Here is a 12,278-nt window from a genome sequence, read left to right as displayed (position 1 = left end):
AAAAAAAAGTCTCTTTTCTACATCTTTATTCTTATAATTAATTACAATTTTCATCTCAAGAACAACAAATTTCTTCTTCTCTGTCACTCAACATGTTATCTCAATCTCGTTCCTTCTATAATCGAATCCTAGTTGCCATTAGGGGTAAATTACACCCAATCAATCAAAGGGTAATGTTGGTCTTATCGATAGTATTTTTTCTTTACAATCAAGAACATCAAACTTCTTCACATTTTTTTCGTTCAACATGTGATCTCCATATTCTTTATTTCAAAATCAAATTCTATTTATCATTAATTAGGGATAAATTATCTCTAATTCATCAAGAGGTAATGTAAGGCTTACTCTAAAAAAAATCATATTTATGGAATAAGTTAAGAAACAAATTGAAGTAAATGGTATACTTGTAACAATCTTCTCTTCAAAAAAAAAATATTTAAACAATTACTACTTTGTTCTACCAAAAAAAAATACTACTTTGTGAAATCAGCATGTGTATTACGCAACTAATACTTGTAAAAAAGAACCCCGATTGGTGCGTCCAGCCATGCAAATCAAAAGAGCTAAATAAATTCGCTGGCCCTCCTATAACCACCCTTTTTCCTTCATGATACTTAAGGAATATAATCACTCTTTTATAATAAAGTTAACTGCAATTTGGTCATTTATTAGTGAATTAATTAATGGATATAACTAATAAGGACATGGCGTTCAGAATCATGTGATATGCATAATGCAATGGCTATGAAAAAATGACAAGTTAGTGACTAGATAATGGTTTTGTGGTGTTATGGCTTTTTGGATGGTCAAATTAAGTAAGAGACATACAAGTGTCAAATAAAAATTGCCATTTATGTCCAGTAACAGTAAATCATGCATGTTCCTCTTCATAGGTGGTCCCCACTCCCTTCCCCACCCTTTGGATCTTCTCTATCTGGAATTACTCAGCATTCGAATCTCCAAACTTTTACCCTTTTTTGATTTGTCAAATACCATTACCACTGAAATGTTATTGGGTCTTGTTAACGAGTGTCCCGGGACACTCTTTAAGCATTCCAAAAGAAGAAATTATTCCATCAAAAAAGTCAAAAATTTCAATTTTCAATGCATTGATTACATTAATTTTCAAAAAAAGTTACCTTTTAAAGGTCTTAAAGAGTGCCCAGGGGGCACTCGTTAACATTTCCCAATGTTATTTAACCGTTCAAATGCCCTAATCAGATGTATACTTAGAATTTTTTCAATAAAAATACATTTTCTTCATGTTTGGCCACTAACGTATGGATCAATCTTTCTTCTTATTTGGATCAATTTAGCTCAGAACAATAATCTCAACTTGTTGATTTCTCTTCAATATTTTGTAGTTTGCCTTCTTGTAGTATATCTAGCCATAGTAGTAATAATTTAATTTGGTGGAATGTTTGGATTTATTTTGAAATAGCAAAGCAATATATAAATAGATTATAATGAGAAATCTAAGTTCGTCAAGTAAACTGTCCTCATTATAAATAAAATATAATGGATAATGATGTATAATTTAGCAAGTGTATTAAATTGTCCTTAAGTAATAAAATATAAGTTTGTATCCAAAGGGATTGATTCAATTTCAACTCAACAATCCAATTGTATTTGTAAAATTGAGGAGGTATGTTTGACATATATTGATTCAACAAAAAAGAAATAACTTTGATTCAAAATAAGTAGTTAAAAGATTATTAAGTCATTTTTTAATCGTTTCTTATTCGATACTTGATAATCGCGTTTAGCGGTGGCGGAGCTCCTAGGGCTTGTGTGGGCCACAAACCACTACAAGAATTTTGGTTATTACTGGTGGAAATAATCCCCCAGTAATGCAAAAAATCCCTCAGTAATACGCATTACTGGCGGATTTGAGTCCCTCAGTAATATGAGCGTCAGAAATGTTACTGGCAGAATTTTCCCTCAGTAATGGAGTGGGAGTTCTGACAAAGCATTACTGAGGGATTATTCCGCCAGTAATTACTGACGGAACAATTCAGTCAGTAATTACTGACGGAATAATCCCTCAGTAATGCACCATCAACTTCCTTCTAGTATTACTGACGGATTTATCAGCCAGTAATGTTTTGCAGATCTGCATTAGTGACAGAATTTTCCGCCAGTAATGCACTTTCCACCTTTTTTATTTTGTTACATCACTTTTTTATTTTAATTAAAGATATAAAATTAATTAAACGCAAATAAATTAAAGGAAAAAAATTAAACATAATAAGACACAAATTAATTAAACTAAAAGAATAAACTAATTATTATAAATAGTTTTTGTACAAAATCATAAATATTTCAATAATATTCATACATGTGAATTTTGCAGCAACTACTATTTCAATTAATCAAGTGGTGAAGAACTTTGGTATGATAGACAACACCTAATATATTTGTCTACGTGAATGATGGCTTGTTGAAATATCCCGTGAAATATCCATACGCATAACGCAAATATCCATACGCGTAACGCCCCAGACCAAACAGGAAGCTAAGAACAGAACAGCCCTTCTCAAGACAACAAGGGGAAAAAAACAGCACCAGCCAAAAACAATTGAGTATCCTATCCTAACTTCAGCATAGTTTCTGCCACACACTGCTAAATGAACCTTATTTGCAAACTTGTAGCAAAGCTGAAGAATACTCCCCCGCGCTTTGAGCCACCAATATAACCTATAAATAAAACACTCTATTTAATCAATCAACATTCATCATATGTAACATCAACTAATTTGAAACACACTGAATGTATTGCACAAAGACAGAGAAATCTTATAAATAGTCACACTGAATGTATTGCACAAAGACAGAGAAATCTTATAAATAGTCACACATGTAAGAATCCACAATTTCATTTGTTGGTTTTCAGTTTGCAGTATCCACACAGTCTTATAGTTTGTGTTCCATTTGAAAGAACAGAGATTAAAAGATAGGAATCTAATTCACAAAACAGAACCTACCTTTGGTTCCAAATTGCAATGTATTAAGCTTTTCTTTTATTACTTGCTTTCACCAGAAACAATGTAGAAAGCTTTTCTTTTTAACTTGTTTTCCCCAATCTGAAACAATAACCGCAGTTATTAGAATAAATTTTTAGCAAATATTGAAAGGAAATAAGATCAGAAGGATGACCTATGGACCACTGAAACCCGATAACCTCCGCTTAATTTTTATAATAACCTCGGCAAAAAGTGGAAAAAGAGAGGACATAACTAGAATTAAAATATGTGTATTGTAAGATACTAATAACCATGTTTACAATTTGTTTCTTTTCCTAACTTTCTATCTTCTAGCCATGAGAGAACAAATCACACTTTCTCTCCATAAGTATTAGTTAAACTTAAAAATTCAGCACTACTACTCTTATATCAATATATAGATTAACTGTGCCACGTAGAGAAAAAAGACATCATAAGTACTACTCCATAAGTATTACTTTCATGACCTTAAAAAGACATCATACATTTAGCATAAAAAAAAATCACTAGCATATTTTAATTCATCAGGACATTGAAAGGCAATAAGATCTAAAGGAAGACCTGTAGGCTTGCTTCTTATCATTCTGAGGCTTGCTTCTTAATGCATTGTCCACACATCCACGTTTCATATACATATCTATAAGTGTCGTGCCAAGAATGACGTTGACATACAAATTATTTTGGCCTATAAATGCATAAACTCGTTTGCTCAAGTCTATAGCTGACACTCAGTAAAGTAGTCTCATCAGGTCAAATTCCAAGGATATGCATTTACTGAAACAAAGCCACAGCCTCTGAGAAACATCAATGTTGAGCATAACCCAATATCATAGCACTCCAAGATAAAGTATCCTTCTCAAGTAACCAAAAATCTGCATTCACCATTCTACAAAATATACAAATCAAGGTTAATAGGATAAGTTAACTAGTCAAAAAACAAAAGTTCTTGTAAACTTTATACCAGCAGAAATTTAAAAAATCATAAATTAGAATCATAAATCACCAGAAAAAGTACTCCATTTCATTATAGATTTCAATACATATAAAACTGAACTAACATAACAGGTCAAAATACTAGGTGGATTATGGCAGGCTAATAGTATTTAATACACAATTCTATTTGGTTAAGTTTCAGAATTCATTTTGTCGAAAGCTACAAAATAGAAGTTTCAGAACTGCGGTGCTGATAGACATAAATTTGCATCAAAAGCATCATTTGGGTGAGAAGCCTCACCCACATTGCAAATCCTAGATATATGAATGGTTCACTCAAAAGCCAAACATTCAACTGAATATAAAACCAAAGAACAAAACAACTCATGGACATTTTAACCAAGGTAATTTAGATATGATCACCAAAGAATCTACAATACGAACAAATGACAAACGAAAAAATATCTACAACACCAAAGAATGATGAACTGTACTTGAAGCTGATGAATAGCTTCTCCTTGACAGAACCTGTGAATTTCTGTTGAAGGGCATGGTGGAATGAAAATGAGTTAAGTTACGGGTAATCCCATCTTAAAGCAAAAAATGAAAAAAAGAAAAAAAGAAATTGACATGAAAACAACTTACTGTGAAATCTCTATTCAACAACGACTCCCTCATGTAACCCCTTTTCATGGTGGACATGTTTCTCTTATGTACACCAAATGAAAGTTTCTACGAAAAAGAGAATACGGGTCAGTCTAGAATGTTAGCTCACGAGGGGAGGGTGTAAAAAAAGCAAGAAATAGCCTGATTAGAATTGTCAAGTAAATGATATCTACTCACAGTAAAGTTTGGGGATGATTCAGAGACATGGTTTCTTGCTGAAGGTTCCTATGCAATATTACCATTCACCAAAAGGTGTTTTCTCCCACATCACCTCTAATGTTATGCTCTTGCTCGTACAGATAGAGTGTTTAGAAGTTAAAAACACAAATTCTTAATTTGATTACTATCATTGTACCTATAGCAAATTACAACAACAAGCCTTTTCCCACTAAGTTGGGTCAGCTACATGGCCAGTGGTGGTTGTCCTTTTCTGTGTTAGAAACATAGCAGACATGAACAACACAAGCAGGAAAATGCAGAAAACCAAAGATATGTGAGAGTAACCTTTAGTCACACAAATAAAACATAAACTAAGAACAAATACTTATGTACTTAGAAGAAGCAACTGATCATTGACAACATGTGTATCTGTCAAACAAAATACAGGCTTATTAACAAAAAACCATTGTCACAGACACCAAAAGTGATAGCATAACAGCTCCAACATGCTCTAATGATTTAGCTAAATCAACCACTGTCCTAACAGAGCATTCTAGCAACAAATAATTTGGATATAGAAAATTCCAAAGGCATTAATCCTATTCCTCCATACCATGAAATGAGCCTCGACACAATAGCTTCAGAATTCTATATAGAAAATTCCAAAGGCATTATTCTATCTTCTTCTCTCCTACTTGTGTGAATTGAAAAATTAACAAAATCAAAGAAATTAACAAAACAAACCAATAAAATCAACAAAAAACTCAGAATTCTATAAAAAAAACAGAGAGATTAACCTGCAAAGATTGGGTCACAGTTGGATGGTGAAACGAACAGCTGGTTGCAGTTGGGTCGCAGCTGGGTAAAGAAAAGCACGATTCAAGGTGAACCACCGACTTGGGAGAGAAATGCGAACCACCGTGTTGGGAGAGAAGTGAGAAAAAGAAAAACACGATTCTAAGGTGATATTAAAAGGATTTAGGGTGAGATTGAAGAAACCCTTTCTTCACTATTGAAGAAACACGATTAAGGTGAGAAAAAATGATTCAGGGAACAATTATTGAATGCAAGTGAGAAGGCATGGTGATGAAATTGGAGGTTAGGTTTCAAGAAACTGGATGTTTGAGAGTGAGATTGAAGATTAGAAATTAGAAATTTGGGAAAGTGAGATTAGAATTTGAGTTTTAGGGTTTTGGTGAAGTGAGAGAGAAAGCGGGAGTCTCTGAAAAAATTTGGGCCAAAAGGGACTTAGAGAGATGATCAAACTGCATTACATTACTCGCGGATTTGGTTTCAATACTGGCGGATTGTTTGCTTTAGGGGGGTGTATTGGATTAGGATTTTGAAGGATAATTTTTGCTTAAAAAAGTCTCAAAGATTTTAAAAGATTTTGTAGGATTTTAATGACTATCATGATTTTAAAAGACAATCAGGATTTTCAATTTGGATTTCAATGGATTTACATCATAAGATTTTAAAGGATTTTAATGGATTTATAAGATTTCAAAAGATTTTATGAATTTTAAGGACTCATTGAAAAGAAATGATTACAACACACTCTCTATCATAATATTTTGAATACATACTCTTATTTTTTATTTTATTTTTATGAGAGATAGAGAGGGGGGAAAGGAGGAAGAGAAGGGAGAAAAGAGAGAGAGAGAGAGAGAGAGAGAGAGAGAGAGAGAGAGAGAGAGGGAGAGAGAGGGGGGAGAGAGAGAGAGACGAAGAGAGAAGGGAGAGAGAGAGGAGGGAGAAAAGAGAGGAGAGAGGGAAGGGAGAAGAGAGAAGGAAGAAGGGATAAGAAAGAGATAGTAAAAACTTTTAAAAAAACAATCCCAAGAAATCTTATGTCTTCATGAAAGACTTTTTTTTGTTAAAATTTCACTAGACAATCTCACAAAATCCACCAAAATCTAATTTATTAAACAATCCTTTGAAATTTGAATGATTTTGAATACCATGAGACTTTTTTTAAGTGATGAAAAGTCTTGATTGAATACCTCAAGAATTTTTTAAAATGACAAAGAATCTTGATTGAATACCACAAGACTTTTTTTAAATTGCAAAGAGTCTTGATTGAATACCACAAGACTTTTTCATAATTAAAAAGTCTTTTAAAATCCCTTAGAATCCTAATCCAATACATCCCCCTTAATTATTGTCGGATTGGAAGCGTTATTGACGGATTCTTAAATAACAACATTACTGGCGGATCTTTTGAATTACCGACGGATTATATAATTCCGTTATACTATTACTGACGGATTATATCCCTCAGTAAATGTGTGTTTACATTATTGGCGGATTATATCCCTCAGTAATAATTCGTAGGTTCTTTATTATTAATACTGACGGATTTATCCGTCAGAAGTGTAACTCACTGAATTATTGTGGGATTTTTCCGTCAGTAACGTTATTGAGGGTTTTTTGGATGTTACTAAAGGTTTATTCCGCCAGTAATTACTGAGGGCCTAAATCCCCCAGTAATGCAATTTTGAATTGGTTAGTAAATTGGGGAATTCTTGTAGTGAACCACCTCACCAAAAAAAGTTAATTTTTTTTATAGGAAAAATGACTAAAATATCATTTATATTTAAATAAAATTAACTTGCGGTTCACCTTATAATGCACTTTACCATCACAATTTTAAGTCACTCAAAACATGTAGATAATTATTTTAAAATTTTAAGGTATATAATTTAATTTTTTGATGATTTATTTTGTTCTTAATGCTTATTTAAAAAAATTTATATGTGCATTATAGTTTATTTTGGTGGCTTACTAGACTTTTTTTTTTTTTTTATTCAGCTAGCGGCGTCATAGTTACTACTACAATTGTTCACTTACATTTACGATAATTTAACAAAATGGTTAAGACTAATGTCTTGACTTAAAACCCTCTTGATTGATCAATACACTCTAATGATGTGCATGCATGTGAGAGTCATAATCCCAGGGACATGCAGCTCTTGAAATGGGAGGTGCCTCAGAGTGGACGAATGAAGTGCAACATCGATGCTGGTTTCCAAGGTAAGGTAGGCCGAACTAGTATGGGATAGTGTATCCGCGACAAAGCACGCCCTTTTGGATTAAAATAAAATGTAAAACCATCTTACATCTTCAATGCATAGCCGTTAAACATATACTCCCTCCGTTCTACTCCTTCCGTCCCGCAATAGATGACCCATTTAAAAATATGTAATTTTGACCTAACTTACTTTGACCGTATTTTTTCACTAATATAAATAATATCATATAAGATGTCGTTAGATTCATCTCGATGGATATTTTCAAAATATCAAATTTTCATAATTTTTTCTAATATATTATTCAAGATATTTAAGCTCAAAATTATGCATTGGTATGCGTAATAAGGTCAACTGTGTCAAGTATTATGGGACGGAGGGAGTATAATACTTGACTGAAAATGAAGGAAAATATGTTATATGTGAAGGTGAGAAAAACACAAGAAGGGGGGTTGAATTGTGTTTTAGAAAAATTCTTCGTTTCTCCTAAAAACTGAACACACTGATCAGAAGCTAAGCGAGACAGCTTCTGAAGTGATAATCAGAATCTAAATGCAGCGGAATAAAACAGAGAGAGAGAGAGAGAGAAGAAGAACGACACAAAGCAATTATACTGGTTCCTTCCACAATCCGGAAGTAGTCCAGTCCCCCTTGCACTTCCAAGGAGATTTCACTATGAGTAATATCTGATTACAAATGCTCAAGCACACAAGCAAGAGACTTCCAATGCTCAAGCACACAAGCAAGAGACTTCCTTTGCTCAAGAACACAATCAAGAGACTTCCTGCTCAAGCACAACTGCAAGAGACTTCCTAACTAAACAAAATTACACAGAAAATTGTTTAAGGTTGAACACTTGATATACAATCAGAGGTGCTCACAATACAAATCAGATACAGACTCAATGGACTTAAGAATTTCTAAGATATGACTTTGAGACACAGAAATTCTAAGTGAATGCAGAACAATTTCAGCAGAGGTTTGGTACTTGTGAAAATCTTTGTGAGTCTTTCGTTCAGAGTTCATGCATTACCAATTCTCTAGGTCTTCACTCCTTTATATAGTGGTGTGAAAGAGACGTTGTGAAATTGCCAGCACACCAAAGAGTCGTTGTTGAAGCTTGATCTTTCACCAATAATCTTTTGCCTGATTTGGCTGTTGTCCTATGAAGAACAAATTTGAAATCCATTCCTTATCCAAAGGAACATCTATGCAGGCGAAACCGTATTCTGGAGCTGTTTTCTTGTCCTGTAGCGCGGACACAAAACAGAGTAGTGGAGAACGTGGTTGTACAATTCGTACAAAGTACAATGTCAACGCTTTCGTCCAAATTGCAAACACACGCCTTCAAACACCTTTGAAATGACCGTTGCAAACTCCACTAATCCTTTGTTTGTGTTTTCGAATCCAATAGACAGCTTTTGCATTGATAATTCTTCAATTCTTGATTCTTTGCAAATCCAGTTGATATTCAGCTTCTGGTGAAATGGCTTCTGATGAGGCAGCTTCTAATGATGCAGCTTCTGATGATATGACTTCTGCAGCTTCTGATGACGCAGCTTCTGATGATGTGGCTTCTGGACCTCTTGTCTTCAGAAGCACTATTCTTCAGGAGCAGCTTACTTCAGGAGCGCTATTTCTTCAGGAGCAGCTTGACTTCAGAAGCGCTTTTTCTCTTCAGTAGCAAGTTGCCTTCGGGAGCGTCCAAGCTTCAAATTTTTGTTGTTTCCATAGCTCTTTATTTGCTCATTCAGAACCAATGATGATGTAACTTTATAATTATGGTCCTGTACACTTGAACAAATATTAGCTAGTCCAATTTACAATTTTTAATACCTTGTTATCATCAAAACCCTTTAAGGTTCATTGTTAAACACATTTTGTTCCAACAATCTCCCCCTTTTTGATGATGACAAACAAAAGTATTTAAAATTGATCAATTGTTGTTAATCTAATTAACAAGTTGACTTTGGGGTTCTGAGGTTTGTAAGCTCAGAATCTGAGGTTTGTAAGCTCAAACTCCCCCTGAGTCTGATAGTCTTTAAGGTGAGGTTGGTAAGCTCCCCCTAAGTTCTATCCAGGTTAATTAAATTCATTTTTCGCGCAATAATATTATCAGAGCTTAAAAACAAAATTGAATCATTGAAAGAATTAACTTATAGATAAGAAGAATGGTTCAATTAATTTTACTTGAATTTTGATACTCCTTCGTTCGTTCATAGCTTATACCAATAAGGTAAAAAAAATGATAGAAGGTTTTCAAAAATTTCAAATGCCATTAATGGGGCTCAGAGCCTTTAAATACTTGTCACATATACTCCCCCTTTTGTCATTATCAAAAAAAATTGAAATATATAGGCATAAAAGACAAAGAGATATGAGAAAAACTCAAACATGAGAGAGTATACTAAGCAATGAACTAAATAAATCAGAGCAAAATATATGAACATGTATATTCAATTGTCAGAAGCAGCTAAACAGTCAGAATCAGCAAGCATTCAGAAGCAAGAGAAATAAGACAAGATGGTTTCAGAAGCAAGGACTAAGAAATTTTAAAACAGACAACAAACAAAGAAAAACACAAGGGTGTGCAACTAAGGGTTGGTTTGTTGTTGTTTCTTCATCTCTTCCATTTCTTCAATCTTCTTCTTCAACAGTTCTTCAAGTTGTTGTTGCCTCTGAAGAAGAGCTTGTTCCCTTTCTCTAGCTTCTTGCTGCTGCTGTGCCATCTGTTTCTTCAGAAGCTTACACAACCTTGCTTCTCTGGTCAAGTAATCCGTTTCAAAGAAGAAAGGCTGGTTTGCCAGGAGCAGTGTAGAACTTCTTACTCTGAGACTCTGATTCAGATGCTCCATTAACTTCCTGACAGTAGCTTCCTTGCTTCTGATGCACTTAGCCCTTATGCTTTCAATTAGCTCAGTTGCCCGGTTCTGAAGAGATGCCCAGGAGTCTTCATATGCACCTGTGAGATCAATTGTCCCTCTTTGATCCACCAGATTATGCAATTGACTCAGAATTGTCAGAAGCTCAGAATTAATATATCCAGATTCCAGGATGTCTGTGGGTGGTTGTTCAAGGATTTCAAGATCAGAATCATTGATTTCCAAATCTTGAATAGAGTTAGGAACTGGAATGGTAAAGTGTGTTTGTGTGTTTGAAGATGAAGGCTGGTCAGAACCAATGTGTGTGGTGGAGGTTGAGGCTTGAACATTGACTAGAGAGATGTCAACATCCATGGGAGTTGGTTCAGGGGAGTGTTCAGGTAAAGGTTGAAATTCAGTTTCAGTTGATGGTTGTTGTGGTGAAGATGATGTTTGATTGTTGAGTTGGGGGTCAATGATGGCTATTGGTGATTGTGGGGGTGTTGTGGGTTTTTGTGGTTCAGGTGTTTGTTGATGGGGGTTTTCTGAAACAACATTTTCAGAAGCAGCTGCTTCTGGAGTTGCTTCAGAGGCCTTTTCTGAAGTTTTGTCTATGGGTAATTCACCTGAGTAGTGGAGAGCAAGATTGTCTAAGACAGAAGTGTCTTCTATTTGTTCAGGTGCTGATGGTGAAGAGGGTGAAATGGGGATAGAGGTGACTGGAATCTGGATTACCTGATCTGCAGGGTCAGCTTCAGAAGTGATCTTCTGTGGATCAGCAGATTGAGAAACTGCTTCTGAAGTTCCCTCTTCTGGAGCATTTTCAAAGACGAGCATCATATCGTCTTCCTCATTGTCTTCAGTAGGTTTACTAGCAATGGCTCTTACTTCAGCCAGTTTATCTTTGTAGAACCTATCACAGTCCTCCAATCCCAAAGCCTTGAGCTTTTCATCTCTTTGATGAATGTATTGAGCTTTTTGATCCTTTCTTTCTGATATAAGATCAGCAGCACGTTCATCTGCCATCCTTTTCCTTATTCGAGTCATCTCAACCATAGGACTCACAAGTTGAAGGGGAGCCTTCTTCTTCTTCAGCTTGGGATCAGCCTCCTCTCTCTCTATTTCTTCAAGAGCTTCATCCAGCTGCTCTTGAGTGATTACCAAGTCTGCCTTACCTTTTCTCCTCTTCTGTGGAATAGAAGCAGCACCAACCTTCTGCATCTTTCCTTTTTCCTTGATAAAAACAGGTTTAGCAGCTTCTGACTCAGTACTAGTTCTGGCCTTCTTTCCTTTAGTATGATCAGCTTCTGATTCAGAACTAGTTCTGGCCCTTTTCCCTTCAGGTGCATCAGAAACAGCAGCTTCTGACACGGCAACTGCCTTGGCCTTCTTGCCTTTCCCTTTAGCAAGAGCAGCTTCCTCCTGAGACCTCGCATCTTCCTCCAAGACGTACTCAGCTACTGATTGAACTAGGAAATCAGAGTCACTTTCCTTAAAGATGGGAGGAAAGTCCCTGATTATCTCAGTTTCAGCAGTTGTCATCTCTAACCACTTTTCATCTTTAGGGGCTTCTTTGATGAACTTCATAGAGCATAAGCTCCTGCTACTGATAGTCCTTTCAGCAGTAG

The 12,278-nt window shown here is 35.1% G+C and overlaps 2 long non-coding RNA genes across 2 annotated transcripts; both read right to left on the bottom strand.

Moving 5' to 3' along the window:
• Positions 1 to 2,263: 2,263 nt before the first annotated feature.
• LOC146941067 (uncharacterized) lies at positions 2,264 to 3,888 on the bottom strand. The gene is made up of 3 exons (XR_015032244.1): positions 3,157 to 3,888; positions 2,985 to 3,083; positions 2,264 to 2,697 (listed from the first exon to the last, which is right to left on the bottom strand). It is a non-coding gene; the product is annotated as an uncharacterized LOC146941067 (long non-coding RNA).
• Positions 3,889 to 4,001: 113 nt separating this feature from the next.
• Positions 4,002 to 6,049, bottom strand: LOC146941066 (uncharacterized). Its single transcript, XR_015032245.1, has 4 exons — positions 5,558 to 6,049; positions 4,779 to 5,031; positions 4,581 to 4,667; positions 4,002 to 4,473 (listed from the first exon to the last, which is right to left on the bottom strand). It is a non-coding gene; the product is annotated as an uncharacterized LOC146941066 (long non-coding RNA).
• Positions 6,050 to 12,278: the final 6,229 nt, after the last annotated feature.

Source organism: Medicago sativa, chromosome 3, assembly GCF_051527215.1.
Source record: "Medicago sativa cultivar Bolivia chromosome 3, Bolivia_mono, whole genome shotgun sequence".
Lineage (NCBI taxonomy): Eukaryota > Viridiplantae > Streptophyta > Magnoliopsida > Fabales > Fabaceae > Medicago > Medicago sativa.
This window is presented reverse-complemented; position numbering and strand designations above follow the sequence as displayed.